The 12,790-nt window shown below is 41.0% G+C and overlaps 1 protein-coding gene and 1 long non-coding RNA gene across 6 annotated transcripts in view; one reads left to right on the top strand and one right to left on the bottom strand.

The window, feature by feature from the left end:
* The window catches only part of Eip78c (Ecdysone-induced protein 78C), a 134,359-nt gene that overhangs the window by 22,820 nt on the left and 98,749 nt on the right, over positions 1-12,790 (top strand). The window lies entirely within an intron of this gene.
* LOC139990312 (uncharacterized) lies at positions 3,796-7,051 on the bottom strand. The gene is made up of 2 exons (XR_011800545.1): positions 6,203-7,051; positions 3,796-4,242 (listed from the first exon to the last, which is right to left on the bottom strand). It is a non-coding gene; the product is annotated as an uncharacterized lncRNA (long non-coding RNA).

Here is a 12,790-nt window from a genome sequence, read left to right as displayed (position 1 = left end):
TGATATCTCTTGGCCCTCACGAAACTTTCAATTGTTTTAATAATGCCGTTGCTTGTTTTACAATTCTGATTCGCTATGTTTATCTGTCGCTTCCATCGTTCCTTCTTCTTAGATGGTTCTCTAAAGGTTACGATACAAATTGGAAAGGTCGCCGAGTGGTTTGCAATATTCGCGATTCGTTTCGAAGCGAGCACAATGCTATCAGGCTACAATATAAATCCACGAAGCTCTGGTTGGCTACCACCGTCCTACCGATTTCTCTTTCAATTGAGTTTTCTTCGAGCGTTCCCATTGTCTGAAGGAAATATCGGATCGAAAACTGGTTTCGTACGATGCTCCTTGTGAATCCCGCCCAACCCCTGTCTCTCCTTTTCTCTTTCTCTCTTCCTTTCTCTCTTTACCGCTCTCTATTTGCAAAGAGAACGGGGGCTGACATTTCACTCGCGAATCAACAGTGCACGGTAGAGAGATACACGTTTTCTTCTTACAATTAGGGTCCCGTGTAATGCAGATTCGTTGCCCTTTTGCCGTGAACATCTTCGCTTGGGAAAATGCGAAAATCGTACCCGTCAGCGTCGTCGTGGCGAAAGGGGCAGAAGAGAAAGCTGGACCGATTGTTTGATCGTATCTAACATTTTTTAGGAAAAAGTTTATTAGAGTCAGAGAAAGACGTTGTTGTTTTCTTAGAATTATTTTATTTTAGACATAATCGTAAATATCGAACGAGGTGGATAACATTTGGGAATATTTGTACTTCGAAACAAACGTATCTCGTTGGTTTGGTAGAAGATCGTCGATTTTAAAGTGTCTGTAAAAATTGGCTTTAAAAATTGGCTTTATAACCGAGCTAAACATTTACTAGGACAAAAAAAAGCGTTGTAATTACCTAATAAACTTATATTTGGAACGAATAGATTGAAAGCGGAGAGAACTTGTTACGAAAGCGATATAAAATATTCCGAGGAAATAATACGTTTGTCTGGTCGTTTGCAACCGATTCAAATTTCTTGCGCGTCATCCGAGATACAACCGACCGAAGACAAGCTGCGTAAAGTTTCAAACAACCTGAGACGTGACACTTTGAAGGAATAATACGAGTTACATGCATCTACCTTTATGTGACAATCAAAAGTTGAGACATCGCGACAACAAGATCAGCATTAGAATAATTTAGGGATATGCATTATCGGATGAAACTTTATATACGTTCAAATGTTAATTACACTAATGTTTAGCTAATACAGGACCGTGGTTTGATTTTTATAATGCGATCAATTTTTAGATATATTTCTCGTGCACCGTAAATACTCTAATTATCCAATCCCATTGTGTTTATGCAAGTGAAAATTTTTATAAACACAGCTAGAGAAACGAAATCCAAGCGTAGTTTCCAATATTAACGAGATTAAAATACTTTAGATGTTATACGTACGTCTGTATGTTATACGTATCCTTCATAAATCCATAGAAATCCGCAGTCCAACGATAATGTTATAAACTTTACTATTCGCGTCTTAAAATATCGAAAACTACTATCAGAAGCTATTAAAATTCTCAAGAGAAGAGATACTATATCCAGTGTCTAATACGATCAGACCGTGATTCTTTCAACATCACTAGGTAACTACCTTTTCGTTAACCATGAGAAGCGTCGAGAGATGTCGAAGACCACGGTGGAAGTCGCCGTTTAAATTATACATTCGTCTAAAAGGACCGTGGCGTCGATTTGATACGATGGTTCCCAAAAATCCAACTTTGAATTTCAATCTCGATGCGGTCAAGGTCTGTCACGGCTGATTCTATTCGGAACAATTCCCTGAAGAGAGACGCGTTAGTACGCGACGAATCATCGCGAAGAATTTTCTTTTTCCTCGAAGCTTCTACGTTCGTGTCATTCGCTGTCGATAACTTTCTTGATGCTCGAGGAACAGACTTTTGAATATTTCTCGACCTGTCATCCCGCTAGGGTCCAAGGGAATTCTCGTGAAAGCACGATGACGCAGTTTACCTTTGCGCACGTCCATCCGCATAATTCGCCCGCTCCGCTGTCGTTCACGCACTTTTTTCTCGTTCAAACTTTGCAAGAAGGTTCACCAGGCACTTTAAAAACAACGAACTTTCGTTGAGGATCGAGAGTTCGCTTAATCATCCCGCGGTACTCTTTTTAAATCGTTGCAAACTGCTCGCGAGAACGAAAGCAGCATCTTGGGTTTTGTTAAAAGTCAAACGAAGCTTGGCACCCGAGGGTTTGGTGGTGTTCGAAGGGAAGTGGAATAGAACGGATGATATTAATGTTCGTCTGTTTGATAGATCTCTTTTCCTGCCTGTTTATTTGATGGAGTGATTGAGTTTTATTGACTGATGGTGAATTATGAGGCAGAAAAGTTTTCTTCGCTCTGTGTACGATATTTTGCGTGGATATCTATCGATCATTGTATTGCGAGATAATTGTAGAATCGATGTAAGGAAAGTGGGAATGGAGCGACGTAAATTTTGACGCATAAGAAATTGTTATCTATCGTCGTAAATTAAATTACTCTGTGAATAGTTGTACGTTTATAACATAAAGATGCAAAACTGCACGTTATACGGGTAATATGCAAAGATATATAAAATATCAAGAGTATGCTACCCTTCGTGAATAAAACAAATCTTTTTGTCTTGTTTCGAAACAAACGTTGTTTTACTTATGTTCCTAACAATATTTGCACAAACATCCTCGATATACTAACAATTTCGTGCATCTATCCGAAGATCCACTACCATCCGGTTGTTTCTCTTAAATAAATTGTGTTTATAAGAAATAACTTGTAGCAAGTCATATCGATTTAAGGTTGCTAAATAAATTTTTATGGATAAATCATTCCCGCTAAAATAGAAAGAAAAGTAACTTTCTTTCCTGGAAGAAACATAAGAATACAAGGTTATATAAGAAACGTAGATGGAACAAGAGATTAGAAGATTAACCTATCATAGAGCGGAAAACTATTACTTACACCTAGCTTCGATATATGTATCTTTTCCATTTTTATGTCATTGCGCAATGCTTGCATCATGGCGTTTTAAAAAATTCGTTTCACTAGGACTCGATTTCTCTACGACAGCGATAATCGATTCGAAATCGACATGTATTCACGACGATCTGACGAATGGAGAGGCGATGCTCGGACCGTCGATGACCGTTCGCAGTCATTGGCGTCCTGTTCGTGTCACGTAAATCGTCTTCCTGGAACGAAGGCCACGAGAAAGTTCGTGCCGCTGGTTCAGTGCCACGGTCACGCTACGTGCGTGGCATCGACACCGACGAAAGTAAACTAAATCCAAAGGATTACGCAACACCGTTTTAACAGTCTCTCGATGTGCTTCTTTGACCGCCTTCTTTCTCATTCCATCTTTTCATTCCTCTTCCTTTTTTCATGTTTTTGTCATTTATTTTTAACTGCTTACTAAATTCTCGTGGACTCGATATAACCTCCTTGCTAAGCCCAAAGATCTCACGACGGGGACATTTGCGTGTAAATTACTGTTACACGTAGATATACGACATTTCTTGGAAATTTAAGTCAGTTGATGATAATTAGTGTGAGTCGAGTTTATGTTAATTAATTGAGAGTAAGGAATTGTACATATGTAGATACGTGAGATTAAATTTGGAAATTCTGCGACAAGGGAATATTTGTGTTAAAAATGTCAAAAAATGTAAATATTAAGGAGACGTTCTTCTCTGTTCAAAATATGTGTCGATGAATTTAATTTATTTCGACGAGAGAAAGCAATCTTTGATCGAAATGATACACTCTTAAATCCATATATTATAATAATATAACAGTTCCAAGCTTACATAATTACAACACGTTTTAGACAAATGATTATTCTTGAAAAACGTTCTAGCATCTAAAACATCTCTTGGAAGGCAGAGTTTAAAAGTTGTCAGGTGTCTGAAAAAAATTGCAATTTTTATTTCACGCGCTTGATCGTGCAAAACGTCGAACTCTCATACAAATGGCCGACTACTCAGAAGGATCTCTTCAACGTGGTCATTGGTTTTGAATAATTGCCGGCTACTTCCGAGTGTAATATAAGCACGACAGAGTCGTGTGTCGAGTTAACGTGCTTTATTAATATTCATGCAACCAGATACTCGTTTCTTGTCTTCGTATGGCGTTCACCTTTTCGATACGTTTCCGGATTTTTTACACGCCCGTATACTCGTCGTTTATCCTTTGATATAATCCAGTTTTCCTATAGAAAAAGTGACAGAATCTCGTTAAAATTTATGGTTGTCATAAGAATTCGAAACGATCGCACACATGTTGTTTCGTGGCGAACCGTGTTTTTCTAAAGCTATATTTTGCTTGTCAAGAAGGAAGAGGGCGACGAAAGCTGATTCGCGTACTCGCTTTTAATCGAGTCAGTCTGCAACTACCACTATGCTAGTTTCTGTGTCTAAAAATAATTTCCGCGGGACTAATTTGTTCGTCTCGTACGAATTGAACTTTCTATCCGCATTCGACAGGTTATCGCATCATTTCCTTGCCCTGAAGCCTTGTAGCTACCAGTTTTTGACACTTACGTAGTTTCACGCGTTTACATAACTTTGTGATTTTTATCCATTCGTTGCTACTGGCCAATTGGTACATGGGCTCCATTGGGCTCCATGGTTAGTTAACATCAGTGACAATTATATAAAATATGCTTTTACTTATTCACATTAAAGGAATAAACTTTGGGCTTTGAGAATTGTACTTGTAATCACCGTTTCAATTTTTAACTTGTTTAATATATGAGACATGTTATAAGTTATAACTAACTATAATATGTTTTTAGCTTCTTATATTATTTATGTGCTATATGAATTTTCTATATTTATTGACTTATTACGATATCGTATTAAATTTATCGCATACAGTTATATATTACGCTGTAACATCAAGTATTTACAATTACAGATAGTTACGAATAGTTTAGTTTGTAAATTTTCTGACTAAACGAAGGAAAATAACATCATAATTACGAAAACTTCATAATTACCCAAAGAAAAAAGGAAAACGAAGAAACGAATCAAAGTTGTTTCCGCAAAAGTTAGAAATAGCTTAACCTGATTGGCGCCAGTCACGTAAGGGGCGCCAAATGCGCGGTGTATACCACGATTAGGTACGTACCTGGCGCAGATACGCGGAGAGGAGCCGGGGTAGAACGCGCGGATATTAACGCGAGGAAATATTCTGTGCACCGGCAAAAAGTGACGCGGTATTCCATTATCCTCGTCGGCACGATGCAAAACCGGTCGAAATGATTGGATTTTTATCTTCCATCTTGCTCGTTGCCCCGTTCCCTGTCTCTGTTCGTAGCGCGTATCGCGCGCAAGTTACCGCGTTTCTTCGTTTCTTTCTGGCGTGTTACGAGTAACGAGGAACGCCGCGCCGCCGCGACCGAGTGAGAGAGACAAGGACGAAAGACGCGCGCGCACACGAGCGCGAATCGCGCGTGGAGACGCATGTGCGTACGCGAATGTGTGCGCTGTTACCGTGTGACTCATCCAGGTACATTGCACCCGGTACGTGTCCGGTACAAGCTCGAGTCGGTACGCTCAACGAGCGTCCGCGTCCAATATTTTCCGATTTTTCGATCGACTCAATGTCATTTTGATTTGTCCCGCCCGATGATTCGATATGTCAAAGTGAAGCGTGCTTTAAAAGTGAATTTATCTTGGGCTTTGGGAATTGCACAGGCGAAGAACAGGCGGTGCGGCTGTTGAGAAAACTGAGAAGTATAACTTATCAAAAGTACCTATAAGAGCTCGTCGGATACGCGAATTTAATTGTTTTATGCCAGTTGGCTGGTGATTAACGACGATTACTAATCATCGACCAGACGAGGGAAATGCTCTCGAGGCGGTTCGTACTTACGAGGTTACGATTGTAGCCGATGTCTCGCGAGCAGCACGCAGTTTGACCACGTACGGATATAAAGCGTGTAACGTGTCGTTACGTTAGCACGAAACCGATACTCGCCGACGGACATTCGTTAGAAGAGCGTTTAACCCAATCGCTTCCTACCGGCCTTGCCATTTCCTTCGAACATGTGCGTGCGACCAGAGAAAACGAAAACATCGAGAGTGGTGTGGTCTTGACTCGGAACGGTGCGCTGGGAATCGCGTGTGAATTATTAAAAGTCGCCGAGACGTGTGGTAAATACATACTTCTCGATCCGTCTTTCTCCGCCCTTCCTTCGACTTTTCAGAGCTCCTTGACAGTGTCTTGTTCGTACCATCGGTTAGTCTCTTTCGCTCGTTCCCTTTCGTCTTCCGTGCTGTGCGTCTCCGTTTTTGTCTCTCTCCATCGTGCCAATGCCAGTTCGCGTCTCCCTCTCCGTTTCTCCTTCTCTTTTCGACGTTCTCGCGCGAATCCCCGTCGTTCTCCGTTGCACCTCAAGAGCAATGAACTCTCGGTAGGGTATATCATCAGTGAAGTGATGCTACCAGTGCGCGTGTGCGCGAATGTATGCGTGCGCGCGCACGCGAGACCGTGCGTGTGTAGCAGCACACAACACGGTCGAGTCGCGCGTTTCTATCGCACCTTTTCTCTTCCTTTCTTTTTCCCTGCATATACATACGCGTCGAATAAAATGAAATCACGGCGTATAGGATACGCGGTGCACCGAAACATTGGTGCACGCGCAGCTACGACCAGAGACAGCCACGTGTAGAATGCATACATCGACCCTAACCGCGATACATCTCCAATCCCCTGCTTTCTTCCTTTCTCTCTTTCTCTCTCTCTCTCTTTCTCGTCCCTCTCTTTCCCTTTGCATTATAAAACGATTGACCTTCCGGATACGTTTTAACGAGGTATCACGCGCGGTGATAATGGCCGGACAGAGAGTTTCGCGGCTCGTAATTGAAAAAGAAATTTTATTCCTTGCTTCGGTATTATGCCGCACGGCAATCTAGTCGCTCGCGACTCGCTCTCAAGTCGTCAGCCAGGAAACTAACAATCCATTTGCTATTCGGTGCTTTGTCTAGCGCTGCGTGCAGCACACTCTTCTTCGCAATACGTTAAGGAAACTCTGGTGTATTGCTATTCGAGTAAATCAATTTAGTTAAATAGAGTATTGCGGTTTGGCATTGAGGTAAGGAAAAATTGTGTTACGTAAACTTAAAGTAATTGGTTTCTCAACTAAACAGGAGAGAAAATGTTGCATAATTTCAAGGGTCATTAAAGATTTATTTGATACTTGTTTTTAGTTGTTCTTTTTTTAATTCGGCCGATAATTAAATGATATGTTAATCGGTAGTTTGTAGCGGAGTAGCTAGGGATAAGATTTTTTGCGGGGTAGAAGACTTAGCTAATGGCAATGCTAATGACGGTAGAGGTAGAAGAGACCTTTTTAGAAGGAGAAAGAGAGTCGTGTTAGCGTTGGCAGTGCAACGCCATTGAACTGCCTACTATGTAGGTATACAGTATACAGTACCAAGTGGTCATGCAACGGTAAAATTAAGGGAAATTGATTAAGATCGGCTGTTCCGTGTGTATCTGATCGAACTTGTACACCCTGACTTCCTGGTGCAGGAGCAGTGCCTCGTGATTAATGCGAATTCTTTGATGCTAAAAACGTACGAGTACATGTAACAAAGTTACATTTTTTTACAAATTTTCGATTTATTTATTTACTTTTGAAAAAGAAAAATTCAATACGATTATCTTCTTTGATAAAATACTTTACTGCTAAAATATTTTCACCATCGAATATCAAAGTTTCACTCTTAAAATACATTTTTGCTGATATAATTTTCAAATTTTATTATAATTCTCAAATCGCTAACCAATACGATATTCTTTACTCGAATTGTCTTTGCGTATACAAAAATTCGCGTCATTTACCGACACCCAAAGACCTAATATTTAAACGCGCCTATTTGTGTAGACTCTAGACTGCAGACTGTAGACTGTAGACCGTGGAGTGTGGAGTGTAGAGTGTAGAGTGCAGAGTGTAGAGTGTAGACTATAGACTGTTACATTCCCTCATGAGTATGGCGATTCTTCCCGCAATGGGGTCGTTATTCACGAGATAAAAGGCACGGTAAAATGGTGGTTACCGCGAAGCGATTTCGTTGCATCAACGAAACTCGTTCGGCGCACAAATAAGCGCGCCGTAATCGCACGTGCATTTCAGGCACTGTGTACGTTACATCACACATATTACGTGTCGTGTACCGTCACACGTATGCATACGCGTTCCTTGACGCGTTAAACGCACACGAAGAGTGATTATTTCCTTTCTTGCTGACCCGCTGTAGTCCTCCCTGTTGTACACTTGTTTTTTTGCACGTACTTGCACACCCTGTCTCGTACACACATGCGTATAACACGTACACAGGTGTGCACGTACGTATTTGAGTAAACTTGGAGTACACATTTCCCTGTACGCGTATCGAGCTACAGTATATGTACATCGAACGAATATACGAGAAATGAGAAAGATAAATGTACGTGCATAGGTCCACCATGAGCGAATGCTAATAATATTCACTTCCTGTAACTCAGTTATATTAAATCACTGCAACCGCCTCTCCTGCTTTTCTGCGTTATTACCGTTTTCCTCCATGCATTACCATTACCTCCTACTGGCAATGCGCGTGCACATGCGCACGCGCACCAACACCAGCGGCCGTGTACGCGTTCAGCCACTCCGATGAAAAGGTAAAAGAAACCACGTTTCCTCTACGCATCCTTTTCTTCCTTGGCTGGCAGTCGCACGCTACCACCGGCCGTGCTTTTCGTTGTTCGGTCTATCGTCGATCAACCAGTGTTCTCTTAGCAAACTTTATTACCACAGCGTTTCGCTCTACATATTTTCCATTCGGAATGTTCTACATAAATAAGCGGCCGAGGAAAATAATGCTTGTTATTTTCGTGCGCGGAGAAAGCTCGTTAGAGACTCACATAACTTCGTCAAATCTACGCGGCAATATGTACTTATTTTCTCGTTTGGAGAAAAGAACTCGTTTGTATTACGAATAATTTTCGCACTTATGCAAATTCCATACCCAAGCAGCGTGTAAGTACCGCTGCACGTGCGTTTATCGGTAGACCCGAAGCGAAGATCAAAGAAAAGTAACTACAGCGAGAGTAGATCGATCTGGAAACACGTATCTTTTGCCCGAAACGAGCGAACGGAATCAGATTTTTTTCATCTTTATCACGCCCACTCTATTAGCGTTTCCGGACGATCCGGTTTCGCATACCGGTCTATTAGCGACGCTCAACTTTATTCGTCGCTTCTGTTTGAATTCGATAACGTCCGGGCCCTTATTCTTTCGCCGTCAATCTCGCCCCTCTTTTCCGCGTACGTGAACTCCTTGCACAGCCGTCGCACTGGTGTGTGCACGTACACGTATCTAGCGGTAAGGTAAGGACGCAGACCTTGACCATGAATACGAGTTGGTGGATTGCATAACTATAGTTATGTGCGGTGGTACGGCGCGCGGTGGCTCTCCCTGCGACAGTAAAACGTGTCCGTGTACGCACACTACGGTCTGCATGCTGCATGAGTGCGTGTGCGTAACGCGCATGTGCGCGCGCACACGTGGGTCGATCAGTGGCGAACGTCATCTGTGTATACACGCGAAACGACTTGACTTTTCCATCTAAAGATTCGAACAGAAGACAATTTACCGTCAGACTTTTAGGTATAACAATAATATCAATATGCGCGTTAAAGTCGTTGACGGAGTCGTTGATGATTTGATTTTTCGTAAAGATTTAAATGATCTCACAAAAATTCGAAGGTTTAAATGGCTTCTTACTTATGTAATACCACCAATAACTGGCGATTAGATCGACGTATAATTAAATCCAGCGATATGTCATTTAATCTTCCTCGGTGTTGTAGAAGGTATCGATGATGAAAAATCACGTACAGTATCGTGCTATTCTCGTTGTTTCTTTATCACGTTTATGTTTCTTTAAACATTTTTTCTTTTTTAGAATATTTCGCTGATAAGAAGCGTGTATTACGTATTATTGTTATTAATTGTATTTAGTATTGAAACCAAATATTTAGAAACTAGATACATATTTAACATCTTTTAGAATATTATATCCATTTCGAGGAGATCGATAGGATTAAGTAAGTTATTAAGTATTATTTTATCAAATATATAATACGTTACCTCCATCATCCTCGATCGAATCTTATTAATCCTATCCTCCTATCCTCGATCTCAGTTACTCAACGTTTCTATTTTTCCTGTGTTTTATTTTCATCTGGTGTTTGCACATAAGACGAGAAATGTGTATGTGTCGGCTGCGATACCACATACTGTCATCGAGTGCACTGCACTCATCGGCGTGTCACGTACTCGCGTGTTCGCACGTGAGCGTGCACAAATGCGCGCGCTAACACACAGTAGCGAATCTGCGCACGCACGCACGCACGCGCGCTTGCGCATATGCGTACGTATACACACGTGCGTTCAGCGACGCGTTGAAACGGGCGGCATTGCGTACGCAGACGTAAAGGCTGCGACCTTGCCTTTAAGCTTCAAACAGCTGTTCGAGGCGTTGTTTTGAGCCTTCGTGAAATGGAACGCGAATGAACGCCGAGGGGTTGCGAGGCGTCGGCGGTGAGGGCGTCGTAACCTGTGGCCTCGAGATCGCGTTTGCACTAGTGTTAAGTCTTCGGGTCGATGTATTTTCATTGCAAATTCACTCGCGCTTTTACGCGCGATACGATCACTGGGTCGCATCGATTTCTTTCGAACCGATGATTCTTGGAAAATTACGCCTAAGCGTTGTTCGCCGAAGTCTGATTCGAAATGAGTTTAATTGATCCAACGTTTTACCTTATGGTCGTCAAGGTTGCTTCGCGAAGAGAATCGTTTCTGATCTTTAATTCAAATCATTTCTGTTATATGAATGTCGTCAGAAATAGCGTAAAATTTTCAAAACATATAATGCTGTATCTGATTAAAAGTATTATGGGATTATATTTCCTACCATTCGTAAGAGTTCTATCTTTTAACGATTATATTTTTTAACGTACGTATAACTGAAATAGCGTAATATGTGAAAAATATTAAATTACCATACGTAATTATCGTCAAGCAATTTTCAATTTTACAGATTAAATGTAATATCGTAACCAAACTTTATCTCGTATGTAACTCGCGTTTGTCACGTTCGGCTCGCAGTTCAATGACCGCGTAACGTTGTAAGATAAGAACTTAGTTTCTTATTACCCGTACGGCACTCACTGTTTATGTCATAAAGGGTAAAAATTATAAGGAATATTGAATTTTTCTTTCGAGGTAATTTTTATAAAGTTGCTCAGTTATATCGTTATTATGCGTTACATATCCATCCGATGTTAGCAGGCTGCGGAGCGTAAAATTAAGAACTTCTATTCGTACAAATTAGCCATAAATCGACTGCTATCGTGTCGCCTTTATCAGTTAATTCTCACGTTTGGTTCCCCGAAAAAATCGAAGGGCCGAGTCCTCACTCGGACCCTACCATCAGACGTGAGTTATCGGTTGCACCACCCACTGGTCCTGATTTTCCACCCACTTGAACGCACTTCGTACCTGCCTCCGCATAAATTCTCTCTCTTTCTCTCTCTTCCTCTTTCCGATTGTTATCTGCAGGATGTTACGAGCTAAAGTTGTGCACGTCGAACATCTCAGACGAAAGAGAAAGTCCGCTTGAATTAAGTCGTCTCAGTTAAAGAAGATTTACTGGTAATTACTTTTCACTTAACGCTTGATGCTCGATTAATATTAATTTCTTGTCTCTTACCGTGTTAACGCTTCGATATGTGTTAATCATGTTGTATCACGAAGTCTTTCCAACAGAAAGATTACGTTTGTAAATTCATTATGTCTTCTAAGTGATAATTAATTTTATATCGTGAAAGTATAGTCTTTTAGATTCGACAGTTTGATAGCCGATGATTATTCTTGATACGTAGTTTGATAACCTTTAGATGAGATTCGGTTGATAACTATGTGTCTTGCTGTCGCGTGTAATTTGACATTTTCTAAATTGGTTAAATATCACTAAATAACGTTGCCCGTAATGTAAAAAAGATAATTAGGAGATGATGTATGTAGCTGCGATTACGCAATGTCATAAATTATCTTTGACAGGGAAAATTTAAAAGATAGAAATATAGGGAAGTTCCGACAAGATTTTAGCGATGAAGATACACATGACAGCTATTACAAAGTTCAAAGTGTCTTAATGACATACTCATTAATTTTCTCAATTCAGCTTCAACTCTAATATTTTTTTAAATAAATAACATGAGAATATGAGAAGAACACGATACGATCATTAACGATGATCATTCAGTATCGAATGACAAAAATAGTTTCCGCGTAAATTTCCTCGACACTTGAAAATAGCCATGCTGTTATATAATGCACGCTATCGTCGAGGCTGGCTGATTTTCCACCTGCACGCAGCTAGTTCGAGTCGACGCACATAAATTTGCCCCACCTTCTCTTACGATGATTATCAACGGGAAGTTATTCGACGCAGTTTCACCTACGAGCACGCGTGATTCTCTATCGAGAAGAGGACGACAAAGAAAATGAAGAAGAAGAAGAAGAAGAGGAAAGAGGAACAACAGTTCACGCGTACTCGTGATTTTCGTGCGTCGTAGTCGGTCGGCCGGTCGATCGTAAACGATCATCGGTCAGACGATGAATTCGACGCGAATCGACAGCTTTTGATCGGTCGATTCGTCGATGGATCAAGATAAATCGTATGGGGAGGGATGGGTAGGG

This window comes from Bombus fervidus, chromosome 1, assembly GCF_041682495.2.
Source record: "Bombus fervidus isolate BK054 chromosome 1, iyBomFerv1, whole genome shotgun sequence".
Classification (NCBI taxonomy): domain Eukaryota; kingdom Metazoa; phylum Arthropoda; class Insecta; order Hymenoptera; family Apidae; genus Bombus; species Bombus fervidus.
The sequence above is the reverse complement of the archived record's forward strand: the minus strand, read 5'-3'. Positions and strand labels throughout refer to the sequence as shown.